At 49.2% G+C, this 12,581-nt stretch overlaps 1 long non-coding RNA gene across 1 annotated transcript; it reads right to left on the bottom strand.

The window, feature by feature from the left end:
- On the bottom strand, positions 1 to 8,396 carry LOC119110750 (uncharacterized). The gene is made up of 3 exons (XR_005095551.1): positions 8,283 to 8,396; positions 904 to 1,025; positions 1 to 111 (listed from the first exon to the last, which is right to left on the bottom strand). It is a non-coding gene; the product is annotated as an uncharacterized LOC119110750 (long non-coding RNA).
- Between the last annotated feature and the right edge of the window lie 4,185 nt (positions 8,397 to 12,581).

Genomic DNA, 12,581 nt, shown 5'->3' with positions numbered 1-12,581 from the left:
CAAGGAGAAGAACAAAGCAGATGGCGAACCGGATCTCAAACTTCTGTCGGCATACCTCGTATATGCCGTACAGCGGCGGCAGGATCATGGCCAGGTTGCTGACCGTGTTCCCTGGCAAGAGCGGGGCGGAGGGGTTTCAGCGAAAGAAACTGCTGCACGCACTGGTGACCGCGATGCGAGACATAACATGGAACGATGACTTTCAATACAACGACCGAAACGGTGGGACAGCACAGCCCACGCGTCAACGTTAGCGAAAACGGAAGAACGCAACGGACGCACTGTGGCAGGCCCACCAGCAGCATTCTTCGACGAAGGACTGCAATAAATCCCCCACCTTATCTGCCCCTCCGGAGCTCATGCGACTAAAAAAACTGACGTCCAACAAAACACCATAAACCCATCTGTCACAAGTCTCGCGATCATCGTAATCAACATGCCTTCTGCCTGATCAGATCAGGCCAAAACGACGCTCCACTGGTGCAAAAACAGATGCTGGGTCGGGCGTGACCACAAGCTATTCTCATTACTAAACCATTCAATCATCGGCATTATAGCCGCTATTGGTCGCCTTGGTTGCGGCTACTACTATAACTAGACTCGTGTGCGGTCTTTTTGAAAAGTGCCCAATTAATCTGCCATATAAGCGACGGCTCACTGCATGGCATCCAGCTACATAATCCCCCCCCCCTAATATTGCATGCAGGTTGCAACCAACATCTGCTCATTTGTTTGTGTTCAATTGCCAAGCGTTTGTCTCCACTTTCGAATGCACCAGTCCTTTTCTATGCGCAGAGTCTCAATGATTGCTGTCACAGAACGCACGCAAGTGTGTCAAGTCCACAAAACGGATAATCTACAAACCACTATTTGTCACATTATGAAGCCGCGATGAAGACTCACAGAACTCGGCGATGTAGCTGCTGACCACGTAGTTGGCTTCACACCAGTCGAGTGTTGATGTGGGCTGGCCCCAGAAGCCGTCCACAGGAGCCATCGTGCTCGGTTGGTGAGGCCTTCAGACTCTGGCAAAAACAAATGCAGCATAACATCAGACCAGTCATTTGGACTGCGAATGCATCACAGCGAGGTTGCCGAACGCAGTCCATACAGTGCATACGTCCATGCCTTACCCCCACACAAAATCATAAATCACGGGAAATGCGATAGGTGTCACTGTGCATTGATTCCATGGAATAGACCAAGTGTGATCTATCGGATCAATGGAACAGGCAAGCAGCATTCTCTCCAAAATTGGAATGTGTTTTCATCGGGCCGTCACGTTCCTTTGATAACTCCTTTCGTTTGGGTGGGTGGGGTCAATCAGCAGAGCGAAATCACGATGAGCACCATAATCACTAGCTTGTGTTCCTTCTCATTTTCAGTGCGTGTTTGCAAACGTCTTGCCTTTATGTGTCCACGTGTCCACTGTACAAGAATATGTTCCTGAACTGTTTTTATTAGCTGCTAGCATCATATTTTGAATAATAGAGAAACCTAAAACATGAATATTGGAGGAGCCTAAGACATCTTGACCCGGCATTAGCACAGTATAACTAAGCAGTCAATCGATTTTCGGTTCAGAGCACAACAGAAGAGCACCAAGTAGTATCAAAAGACTCGCATGTTAAAACATCGAGTATTTTGGAGCAGCCCCTCCAATGGGGATTCTTCAAAACAAGAACGCCTTTCGGCGCGCGGGTCGACTCCCAAACCGAACGCGAGGGAGACAGGATACAGCATAACATGATTCCAGCCGCTGAAGATCGATTGGGCAAAACCGTCCACTGCTGACGGTATTTTGAAACCCCCTTTCCGGTGAATTAATAAAAAGCTCGCCAATCCGCGCATACTGGTCCACATACAGGGGGCGAGCAAGTGTGAAGATCGGGTTCAGGTGCATCGTGACCCAGGGGTCGCCAAAGGCCAAAATCGGATGGGAGCGTGTTGGGCGCTGCCAAATTTTCATAAACGTGTGATTCTAAGCAACTTCACATGCTTCCCGACTAATATTTCTAAACTTAGCGAGATTTGATATTATTATGAGAGGACTTGAGCTCTTGGTTTTACAGTACTGCGGGTCGGGAGTTCCCGTTCTGACACTAATCGGCCCTCACTTTACCAGCACGTCCTGGTTAAGCGACCTCGTTAGGGAAGACACAACTGCACTGACAGAATCTGACGCTTCAAGCTGCGTCCATGACCTTGTGATAGTGAACAGCTTGAAATGTCTGGTTTTTGTCAAAATAGCCAATGCCTTCAGGACAACGTCGCTTAACCACCTGGCATATTACAGGCCAATTATGGCCATAATAATTCCAACTGTTCGGGAGACTGCTTTGGAGTCTTGTGTTTCCTTTTCATCCCATCTGCACATTCGCTCAATATTGTGAAGCCACATCGCGGTCAGCGACGACTCCCGGGATGGGGGGGGGGGGGGCGTACAGCCAGGTCGAAAAATGGTTTAATTTCGCGAGTGAAACTGCGTTAAAAAATATGACTGCTGGAGTCCCCACTTTCCAATATAATTTTGGTAGCCACAACAATATCAGTATAATAAATTAAAGAAGAGTACAAGTAATGGATATGTGCATCGACTGTACCGCATAAGGCGCTCGGTGTCAACACATTAAACGCCAAACATCTAATGGTAACAAATTATAACATTCTAATATACACACACATGCACACACATGCGCACATGCCCACATGCACGCACATACACACTCACAACACACACACATATACATATACGCCCCCCCCCCCACCCCACACCACACACACGACAGAAACTAGTATGCGCGCGCAATCAGATGTGGTTCCGCGTCATGCCTTCTGATGCGGGCCGTTGTCAGTTGGCTTCGTCCGATCATGTCGTCGGTGTTTTAGATCACTTATGCGAAAGGAAGCAGGTTTCCGAGGCCCAGCATGTCTCCCCGGCTTTCTTGTGTTGCTTGGATTCCAAAACTTCTCAGGTTCATCTCATGTTTCTGAGGCCCTAATGATTTAGGCGTCCTTGCAGGTTCGTAGCCAGAATTTTCCCAGGGCGCGGGGGAGGAGATCGAAGTTTCTCTGAACCACGCGAATTTGGACGAATTCTTGCAGAATCTGTCTATCTTGTGTAAGCCTCGTGGCTTGTGGGACTGGGCGGGCATCATACCCATGACCCCCTCCTCCGTCCCCCGTCTCATGATCTAACTTGGGGGTCCTCGTGCCTTGGGGTCCTAAACCTTTTCGGGCTCCTGATGCTTCCGCAGTCGCCTCAAGCTTCTCGCCCCACGATGTTCTGGGTCGTGACATATTGAGGATATCCTGGTGTTTCTGAGGACCTCTGATGTTTTGGGGTCCTGTGATGTCTGGAGCTCCATAATACTTATGGCAACATCGTGCTTTTGGGGCACCCTGATGCTTCTGGGCATGAACTCTGATATTCTGGGATTGTTCCTGGTACTTTTGGGTAATCGAGACAATCTTGTTCCTATTCACTCATGCATGTTGGAGAAATCCGATGCACCGAGGGACCCCTAGCGATTGCCCATAAGGGCCATCTGACACTTCTGTTACTCCTCCTACATAAAAGGGCGCTGCTTTTAGGTCTGGCAATGTGCTTGGGCCATCGAATTTTGTGCGGTCCTTCTCATTGTGTGCGGACAGGCAGACCCCAAAACGTTTTGCCCCCTGCGGAGGCCCCATACGGATCCCAAATGAGACCAGGTCCATTCCCGGATCCGTCCCTGAACATAAACGCCCACTTTTCCTGACGGTATTTAAGACAAAGTTGCGACAGATTAATCGACACTGCGCCGTAATAACATTGCAACCAATTAGAACAAAATTAGCTGAAAATGCAACAAACGGCTAATTGCTCCGCAACAGCGTGCAACACTTCATTGCATACGAGCGAACAGGACTTTTCGTTGTTGAATGGAATTACACACATGAAGACCGATAAATTAGGACACTATTTAGTTCGTGAAGGCATAATGACATGCATGCAGGAAGAGATACCTACTGCATAACAGTCCACAACACCTAATTGCATGCCGAGCAAAACGGGTTTTCATTGTTGAATGGAGTTACATTCAAGGTCGACAATTTAAGAACTTTTTAGTTCATGCAGGCACACTGACACATGCTAGTACACCTAGTTGTATAACGCACCTGGTGATACCCATATTGTGGGTCTTCGTGATAGATTATCAAACAACTGCTCGCGAAACCTTGCCGGACCACGTCCAATCTCAATGGCAAACGATAGCCAGGGACTGCAGCATTCATCAAGGCAACATGTATAAATCAGCTGACTGTTCAGTAATGGTCGGCTAGCTCTAAAATACTGTGAAAAACTCACGCATGCACACTAGAAATATCACGCGCACAAATCAGATTGTACAAATTTTACATTAAACACTGGACATCCGACATCGCAACTTGAACCATGGGAAAGAAAATGTCTACCAGTATAAATCCACTTTAAGACACTACGAAACAACTACCACACCGCAACATGTTTAAGGGAACGATACGGAGGGAGGAATGGTCGTAGGGAATATGTCACGCTCCACGATTGTTCCTGACTTTGGGCGGCGTAAAATGCAGTTCTCTTTTGCTGGAAAAGTCGGCCAAAAGGGTTAGTTTTTCCCTAATCATCTTCGCTGATCCACCGCTAATATACCAGTAAATTGCTGTCAACCAGCTTACCGCGCGTCTGAATGTATTATCATTTATGCGCCGTTCACTGGGCAGATGCCGGGTCAAGACCAAGGAGCATTGCCGAAGGTGCGCATGAATGCAGTGACGCCTCATGTGTAGAAAGACGACTTAATGGGTGCGCTTAACGCATTTTAGTCTGGCACAGAAGAAGGAAGTCACTCGGATGTCATAGAAGATTTCGTGTTGCAACCCTTTGAACTCAATGCTCCAGTATGACTGTAATTGGTCGTTCTGTACGCTGCTGGAATCGGGCACTCTTTGGGAATGAAATCCGCGGTCAGCAAACCTTTAGTGATCAATCTTATCCGCTCAGCCTGCACTTGAATGCAGTCACCTTACACAAAATGTACATTCCCCATTTGTAGAACACAGATTTGGTCGAAATTTTTGATTCAATCGACATCCCGACTCAGCGCTCACACCTTGCAGTGCCTGTTGTGTACGACCAAACGACCACCCGATTGCACCATTCACGACATCCATCGTGAAATTCCCGTGAAATGGGCAGCATCTTGAGGCGAAACTTTGAGGTGTCGCAGTGCTTGGCACGGTCCACATGTGACCTCCCTCACCTGACGTGGACCGCCCGCAGCCACTGACCACCCAGTCAGGGGCAAATAACAGCGCATAACAACCCGAACCATCACCCCCGCCAAGGGTGGCATGGCTGGAGATCTCGTGAGAGCCAGAAGATCCAGACCCCCTGGGCCCAGTAACCTACAATCTCGGAGTGTTCAGGCGGGGGGGGGGGGGTCAAGTCTCAGGGGACCGATTATTTTTCGGCTCATAAAGCGCGAAGAAAAAATGGCCGTGAAAAATGTTACGAGCTGAAAAGCTGTCTTACGCCGGAATAATAATTCAGATAACTTTATGGTCATACCACAGCCAGGGGCGCGCTAGAGCCTTAGTAAAGAGGGAACACAGGGGTGGGCAGCCCTCCCCGACCTCCGGATTAGTGCACTTGGTTTCAAGGGGGTCCCATTTTCCTCATTTATTTTTTGATCATGGCCTTTACTGAAGCAGAAGCCAAAAGTCACGGGAAGATGTAATTCAGTTTGTAGGCTAAAGTCAACAAATCAAGAAACCGGGCCATAAGAAATCCATAGAATAAACCGACGACGTTATATCTTTTGCAATGAGCCAGCGGACTCTCTCCAAACCAATAGCATATATGGCTGTGCTGGACCTCGTCGGGGTTAATATATATATATATATATATATATATATATAGTATATAATATATATATATATATATATATTGTTGAGACCCACCGATTGAATGTAGGTTATGGACCGAAACGAGGTTAAAAGTTGTATTGACACAACCAATCGATGTTCGTCTGAACATTTCCATCCTGCATCCAGAGGGGCCGTGAAAAATTATGTATTTTTCTTACAGCCCTAAGGATACTCATGATTCGCCGTACATGACACCAGTCTGACCCGTAGCTCAAGGAGTCGAGGCGCCTGACTACCAACCGTCTTTCCCAAAAGGCCTCTACTTTTAAAACCAATATCGAAGGGACTTCTTACATAAATGGTCCCAAACCCGAGATGCCAAATTGACTGGTGGTGGGGGGCGTTCCCGTTGAACTGGGCCGAGTGGTCCAGTGCTCCTGGGTCCGGTTGCCTCTGGCTCTCTATTCTCCAGGGATGGCAGTTTCCTTTTCAGTTGGGAGGCTTCAATCCCCCGCCCAGCCCGCTAAAATGGGCGCTAGCCTCCCCCACACTTTGAGAATAAAGTGGGCCAAATATAAAGAAACCTGCTTTTATATTTCATAGGAAGTTTGGCTCATTCTCACCGTTCAGCCCCCCCCCCCAAAAAAAAAATTATTGTGAAACTACGCCACCGCCTGCTCCTGTCCCTTTTACCCCCCCCCACTCCCCACATACTTATTGAGAGCAGTCACCAGCCCTGACGGGCCGGATAGAACACAGATACATTAACAGATCGACGCAGGGGGCGGGAACCTCGCATGCATGGCGAGAACGTATCCAAAGGGGCGGGGCAGGGCACTTGGCACTTGGGATCGTTTCTTGTCATGCACCGGTATGAACCCGGCGCCAAAGTATTCCCAAATTCGGGACCCGAGCCCCTCCCCCTCAAAGTTCCAATAACACGGTAGTTATCGCGCTCTTCCCAATGGACCACGGGTCGTGGTTTCAAGATTACGGATAACACCCCCAATTTCTGCTTGCAACGCTTAGTTTTAGTGCCATTGGCACAGCGATTGTAGTTTGCCAGTCCGTGAACGGGCATGGGGCCCAACTTAACTCCGACCCTGGTCCTGGCAGTGATCTAAAATGGTAGGAAGACTTGTAGTTAAAACTAAACATCTTGGAAGCATTTCATTGTTGCCAGTTGCTGCTAGTCCTTGCCAATTATGGTTTCTGCCATGCGACGTCAACCTGTCCGACCGGCTGGCCGTCTGCTTAAGGCAGCTTTCGTTAACCGCGTTCAAACGATTTACCTTTGCCAATTGAAATCCGCTTCCGGATTCCAGAAGGTTTAATCTCACTTGGTTTAATCTCTCAGTCTCACTCTCATCTTAGTCGAACGATGAGGAGAGCTTATGCTTGTCACAATGGAAGCTTAACACATTATTGCGCTCGACAATCATGATTCGCTGTTGTCAGTTCCGATTTGCAGCATTGGAGATTGAGTTCACCTGCAAGTAATGCCATGGTAATGTATTAATATGCTCATCTAGGTGGGGGGAATGCGGCCTATTGTAAGCTCTGAACGACCAGGCTGTCAGGATGGTTCAAGCCCTGGCCCGGGGCAGGGGCAAACCATGAGCCTGATAAAATGAACGGGTTTAATGAGCTTTCCATGCCAATGCATCACGTAAAGATGAAAGTATAGCGTCATGCAGCTGTCGTGGCCGTTATCATATACGCCATCGCCAGCTTAAACGGTCTGCTGTCGCCTCTGCTCTGCTGTCGACTAATGAGAGGAAGCGAAGATAGCCGGCGCGCGTCATTTGTTTGAATGAGGCGATGCGGCCAAGGCCGTAACGGTATGTCACATGCGATCATGCACGAAGTAAAAACGGGTCTCCACCTGTTGTGCACCAAACGCGGGAGCCAAACAGGTTAATCATTCCCCCCGTGTCAAGAGGTAGCACAGCAGTGTGTCCCGGCGTGCACCGACGGCTAGGGAAGCCACAGGTAGCCGCCGCTGGTTGTGGGAGGCGGGGCTGGCTGCCGCTCGACCACCTGAGCCACGCGAGTACGGAATTCAAGGACGGGGCCCTTAAGCCTTGAGGTGGGGGGGGGGGGGGGGGCGGGCAGAGGATGACGTGGCCTTTCATGAACAGACGAAACAAACATCCTGCTGAAGTTCTTTCAATTGTGGACAGTTGCTACGCTAGTCCCGTGCCCGTCCCCACACGTCTTTGAGCGCGACTGACCTTGGTAGGCGCCGAAATAGGGGTGCCACCGCCACCCCACGCCCACGCCCGCAGGCTAGCCTCACTGCCTCGCTCGGGCCGCTCACGACCGGTCAAAAATAGCGGCCACGTGAGGGACCGGTTGCGCTCACACGACGCGCAGACACGAGCACTCACGTGCGGGCAAGTGGCGGCGTCCTTTCCACCACGCGCTGTCGTCCCCGGCACTCGCAAACGACTGTACCAAGCCGCGTCACACGCGCCCACCACCCACAGCTGCCGCCGCCGACCACCGCCTCGCACTGGCACAGTCCCACGCGGCGACCCGCTGCACGAGCGAACGTCGATAGTTGGCTATGTGGCCGTCTGGCGGCAGCACCGACGCGCTCCGTTGGGCGCTAAGCGCGCTGTACGGACAGAAAGTCGAATGGAATAGTCAAACAACAAAGTCGAACCCCAAAAAGTCGACAAGGATATAGGTCGATAAGAATAAAAAGTAGTCAGAAAAGTGAAAGGGTGTAAAAATCAACGGGGTAAAAATCTAAACCCAAAAGTCGAAAGACTGGCGTGACAGTCAAGTCAGAGAAGAATCAAAGGAATAAAGTAAACGTCGACAGAGATTTAGACACCGGATGAAGGACTTGGTGGCAACCGTGGTGTTTGTGGAAAGCCAATGGGAGCCAGGGACTAGGTTCTAGCTTTATAAAGAAACTAGTAGAAACCAGGAAGCCATAAAATTGGCAAGCACAAAGATATAAGCTAAGATAAGCACAAAGCACAAAGATAGATAAGCACAAAGATAAGCTAGTGGGACTGCAGGTGGTTATGGGCATGGCGGGTTTGGCGGGACCATGACTCCGTTGGTTCTGGCATTTTGGTCAGGGACTAAAAATTTAATGCCACTGAGGCTGCGTTTCTTTGGATAATGACAATAGCCGGACGCTGCTAGAGCCAAGCAATCTCCCGTCAATCGTCCGTCGATGAAATCATCCAGCCCCAAGGCCAGACAGTCGGAGAGCGGGGCAGCTCCATAGCTCCGGCCACTACCGACCTCTTGATGCGCTCACTCACAGCGGCTCGGGAGCGGAACAGCGGCCGGACCACCACCGTGGCACGGGGGCCGTGTAGGGCCCTAAAGACGTTTATGTGGCCGCGGCGCGTAACAAGGTCACTCGTGCCGCGCCAGGCCAGCGACCTTGAGGCTGGCGGAATGTGATCTCGACTCTGCGCTCCCGAAACGATCCTGGCCACGAAAGTCACGACTTTTTGTACCCAATAGAGACAGCAGGCGGCAGTCCTGCCCTGGGCTGAGAGGCGGTGTAGGATATGGGGAAAAAGATGGTCAAGATAAGGTGCTTGCGAACTCCAGGTGTGAGGTGATGAATTTGTATGGACGAAATAGGATGGAGTAGCACGTTTGCCTGATTTGGATATGTGGTTCTCCTAGGATAGGGCACGACGACTGTCATTTCCAGCATCTTCACGTGAGAGGGGGGAGGGGGGGGGGGTGGGATTAATATTAGATTGGACATGTTACGATGGGAGGATGAGCTTTTTCACGGACTGGGGTGCGCCGACTAGAAGAAATGTGGTCTTGGCAGGGTCCACCTTCAGGGCATTGGCAGTGAAGTGGGGAATGGAGGGCAAGGAGGGTTTTCTCCTGTCGACATTTTATAGGTGGACCAGTGATTGGGGTGGGCTGAGCCGAGAAGTTGGCATCGTCGGCATAGGAAACCGTGCCCGTGGGGCAGGTACGATGGAAGGTCGTTTGTGAAGATGGTGAAAAGGGTCGGACTCACCGGGGACCCCGGAGGGACACCATGGGACAAGGGAAGGAATAGTGAGCCACGTCTCGCCACCGGCCGCCGTCCATCGAGGTAACTTTGAAACCATCACGTGTTGATGCCGTGCCATGCAGCTTGGTCAGGGGGATACCGTGGTCAGCGTTGCCCAGGGGTGAAAAAAACTTCCGATTCACCGGATATGGCCGGTGACAAAAAACCAACACTTTTGAGAGCCAATCGATGACAAATTGCGAAAATGCAAACAAATTGCAATACACCGGACCACATGCAACAGACCATCCCAGCCCGACGGAGCTCAAGGCTTAGTATTCGTCTGCACGCGCTAACGCCTGCAGCGTGAGCATGTGCAGAGCACATGTCGGAACGTTGGCGTTTCGCGGTATGAGCAGGTTGAGCCATGAGATGCTGTCAAACATAGTAGTTTTAATCGGGACATTTTTTGCAAGTGACAGAAACATACTGTTAACTATAGTTTATCAGCGGCCGACGTCACAGATCAGTGATGACAAAGTGCTCCTTCAATATCCCTCAGATCAGTGCTTTTCACAGATGTTTGAGCCAAAATTCACCACGCGTACTAAACAGCATAAGTACCAAATAATTAGGCTTATTACTAGTCCTGAAAATCGTTGCTGGCCACAGCATCTTGCGACGAACGTGATCAGTTTGCTGTGCAGCGTTTTAAAGCGTCGTGCCATTTCGGACAGATGAGCTTGAATGCTGGCCGTGCGGTAATGCGTTGGGTTCATTGCAAGGCTATGGGCTGCTGTTGATTGTGTTCATGTGGTGAGAAGCTGACTGGCTGGAAGAACGTATCTAATGTCAGTTTTCTAAAAAAATATGATAAGTTTAAAAAGCCCTGCCAGTCTACGAGGGTTATTGTTTGTGGACACCTGAGCTGTGGCTTCAGAGACCAACAGATGACTTTGAAGCGACACGTGTCAAGGATTCATCTAGGGCTTCCTGCTGCTGTGAGGGGCAGCAGCTTGAGATATGAAGTCGAGCATCGCTGGTGTAGGCCTCTCATACTCCCTGTGGCACGACAGACTTAGCGTGCTAATCGGTGGACAGGCGGGAGATAAAAGCTTTTTATGGTCGTCAAACTGCATATAAAGCCAAATGAAGGCGCTAGAGTGGTTCAAAAATGTTATTTGCGTCTGTTGATACAAACTTTGCATGGGTTTTGCTCCAGATAATTGGGATCACGTGCGAGTTCTGCACCGGTACTAATCATGCTAAGATGGTGAAGGTCGCCAGCGTCTTTTTCTAGTTCATTGTACGACGTCACATAACCTTAAGTGATATTTTCCGGTGCTTGTACAACCATGCTATCGGTAAATGTAGGGCTATAGGGATGCAGTTTGCAAAATACGTAGGGGTGAGTGAGAGAGAGCTGGGAGGGGGTGTGGCAGAAAGAAAAAAGGGCTACACCTGCCTCCGAAATGCACTTAAACAGTTTTCTCCCAAGATCTGACGCACTGTCTGTTCACAGTTGGGGACAAGGTGCAGTATCTCAAAATTAGTTTTGCAGGGCTGAACTCTAAAAATCATGATGGAAAATAATGGTTAAAAAGCGATTTCCAAAAATAGGAAACTGCACGCCTGGTTAGGATGCATAATCCCTCTCCAATAACAAAAAAGGAATTATACGCCTCTAGGCTGGTTCTATTAAGTACGACTTCATCTGATAATTTAATTGGTTTAGTCTCAATCATCATTCGGTGTTTGATGGCCAGTAAATGATACTTTAGTGCGAATGACTACCCGAAATGAAAATGCCTGACGGCTATGCCGCGTTGCATTACATTTATCTTTGTTTTTGTGATTTATCGCAAGTAGAATTATAATGCAACGGTTTCTTGAAAGATTTGGCCCCAGGTGACAATTTAGACGGTTCCAAATTTGCTCGTGACGGAAAAGGCGCCCTTTCATCCCTGGCGCTGTCGATAAGTATATTTCACGTCATCTTTAGGCCAACGCTAGATGCATTGTGGTCACTCCACGACGTTTTGACTGGAGTGGGTGCAACTGGGCGGGTGCAGCGCTGAGTGCAACCCGCTTCAAATTTGACAAATGAGTCAGGTCTGTGAGTGTTAGGTCCTACTTACCATCAGATGCGGCAGCTCCATTCTCCACTCTGTTATTATGTGCTGCTAGTGTAAACAACAGGTGGCCAGCGCCCGCGCCCGTCCGAGCGCCCGCCGCATACCGGACATGGATACCATGCACGTGAAAGGTCCTTTGGTGATACAGTTTGACACCCGATGCCAGTATCATCGCGTGCACGATCGCCATCGTTTGGGATAACACGAGACTTTGTTTTTGTGCTACAGAATATGCGCTACAGCTGCGACTGGCTGCATGGGACGGTCGAAAAATATAATAAATAAAAATATAATATAAAATACAGTAAAAAGATACTAAAAATATGCTTGTAACAAATAAAAATATAATAAATAAGATTGCAGCCATACACGACAACAACGTTTCGTAAAAATGGGGAAGCCATAGATGGCTTTTTAATTTCAAACTGAGTTCTGTGCTGTTTTTGTCATGTCGACGCCGCTTTAACGAAGATGCCAATCTCATCACAATAATGCGAAGGGGTTTGGCCTGCACACAGTTTTGGTAGAATATACCCCAAATTACATTAAGATACTATGATTCGTTC

The sequence above is a fragment of the Pollicipes pollicipes genome, unplaced genomic scaffold, assembly GCF_011947565.3.
Source record: "Pollicipes pollicipes isolate AB1234 unplaced genomic scaffold, Ppol_2.1 Scaffold_7231;HRSCAF=8579_pilon_pilon_pilon, whole genome shotgun sequence".
Taxonomy (NCBI): Eukaryota; Metazoa; Arthropoda; class Thecostraca; order Pollicipedomorpha; family Pollicipedidae; genus Pollicipes; species Pollicipes pollicipes.
Note: the sequence above shows the minus strand (reverse complement) of the source record. Positions and strands in the feature narration are given on the sequence as shown.